The following is a 2,458-nucleotide window of genomic DNA, read 5'->3' as shown; positions in this document are numbered from 1 at the left end:
AGAAGGAAAACTCAGCAGACCTTTAAGCAAATTGCGGACCGCACATGAATTGTGCAGCCGCAAAAGCTGGGCTAGGAACATGATCAGAGAATGACAAAAAAGCCAAGTCTAGAGTTTCCTCAAATTGCGGTCCGCACAAGATCTGTGCGGCCGCAAAAGATTATCTTGCGGACGCAATCATACTATTGCGGACCGCAAAAGAGCGCCTTGCGGCTGCCGTGCTAAATCTCTGGACCGCAGAAATAGTGCCTTGCGGCCGCAGTTCAGAATTATGTGGCCGCAGACTTCCAGCTCCTGACAAGATGACGAAACCTACGGACCGCACATGGAATTGTGCAGCAGCAGAACCTCCCCTGGGGAATTTTTGTCCGAAATTGGTAGCTTTGTATAAATAGAAGAGTTTCGCGTAATTAGGTCAAATTTTGAATTTTTCAAGTACTGTAGCCGTTTCTCTTTGTTGTTTTAGGAAACTTTAGCTTATTTTGGTGATTTAACATTAGATTTCTCTATTTTAATATTCCAATATGAGTTTTATTATCTTTTATTCTTTGTTTTCTTCTACACCCACTATGAGTAGCTAAATTTTTACTAGGGTTGTGACCCAACCCTAGTGTGTAAACCTTATTGGTGATTAATTTTATGCTTTTTTATGAATGAGTATTTATTATTTAGCTTAGTTCATGCTTCAATTGTAGAATTAATGGTTGCAAACATTGATTCATGCCTATTTGACTTAGTCTCTTCTTGAGACCTAGTCTAGGTTAACTAAGCTAACAAGGAATTGGGTCAATTGAGAGATTGATTAATCCAACTAAAAGAGCTCAACCTAGAGATAGTAATAACTCGGCTTGAGATCTTATCAACCGTTTTGGTAGATACTCATTTGGTCTTAAGAAAGCCAAATTGCGCAAAACCTCTCTCTGACTGGGAGGTATCGAGTGGGCGACGTAGTGTTGTAAGCTATAATACACCCAGTCAATAAAACGAGCATAAAAGTCTTTATCCCATTAGGCAAATACCTAGGTCATGGTCACAGCCCTAGGCTTTTTACAAACTTGAAAAACAACAAAAACAATATTCCAAGTCTTACTTCTTAACTTTGTATTCTTTAGTCTTAAAATAGAAATAGCAACAACATCATTTTGTGGAAGTGCAAATTAAGATAGTTCAAATTCACGCACTAGAATATATACTCCTAACCCCCATCTTAGCTCCTTATGGATTCGACCCCGACTCTTAGTTGGATTTTATTATTGCAAACGACCATGTCATACCTCTTTAGAGGTGTGCATTTGGACGTGATCAAGTTTTGGAGCCGTTGCCGGGGAGCTAAAAATGGTGTTATCTATATATTTGGGTGTGTTTTTGATATATCTTATTTTCCTTTCGTGTTACTAACTTGTTTGACAAATTATAGGTACAACTATTGCAAACAACGAGCTCGAAAATATAGCTTTGGGGGATGTGGACGTTGAGGATGAGCAAGTTGATGAGTTCATCTTGAAACTCAAGCCAATAGAAGAGGCCGAGCGCCTTATGACAATGTCACCACTCCACCCCCACCTCCTCCACGAGCGGCTCCATACCGGGTGTTGCCCAATGAAGGGTATGCAAGTGCTATAGGCCCACCTTGTATTAGGGCGGCAACTTTCAAATCACCAATCTGATGCTCACTTTGCTAGAGCAACGAAGTTTCTTCACTGGGGCTCCGAATCAACATGCGTATAAAAACTTGAAAGGGTTTGTGGAGACTTGTTGGGGAGTAAACAAACAAACGTCTCCGAGGATGCTTTGAGGCTAAGGCTTTTTCCCTTCTCTCTACGGGGGAAAGCCTTAGATTGGTTGGAACGATTGCCGAACCATTTCATTCATACTTGGGATGAGGTGGCGGAGAAATTTATTGCCAAGTTCTTCTCTCCCGGGCATATGGCTACTCTTGGAGATGAGATTCTAGCATTCAATCAAGAATGAGCCACTACACGAGATATGGGAGCGGTATAGAACAATTATCAAGGAGTGTCCGAATAACGACATGACGGAGAATATGATTCAACAAACTTTCTATCGTGGGATTAATACGACCAACCAATGCATGGTGAATCAACTTGCCGGTGGGAATTTCATGAAAATACCATATGCGGAAGCTTGTGAGATTTTGGATGAAATGGCGGACACATCATCGGTATGGCAGTCCCGGGCTAATGTTCCCCAAGGTGATCCGAGCGTGATTCACCTCCATAAAGAGTTGCATGACTATGGGCAAGCCATTGCCGAATTCACCACCACTATGAATCAATTAGCAGTGGCTCAACTTCAATAAGTACAAAGTCCTAAGCAAGTCAATGCCATGAAGGGAGTAAACATGATGGTGAACAAAAGAAGGACCAAGGGTCCGCCACTGCAAAACTGAGTGGAGAATTATGTGCAAAAAGATAATGGGTTTGATCAAGATGAATCT

Source organism: Nicotiana attenuata, unplaced genomic scaffold, assembly GCF_001879085.1.
Source record: "Nicotiana attenuata strain UT unplaced genomic scaffold, NIATTr2, whole genome shotgun sequence".
Lineage (NCBI taxonomy): Eukaryota > Viridiplantae > Streptophyta > Magnoliopsida > Solanales > Solanaceae > Nicotiana > Nicotiana attenuata.
The sequence above is the reverse complement of the archived record's forward strand: the minus strand, read 5'-3'. Positions refer to the sequence as shown.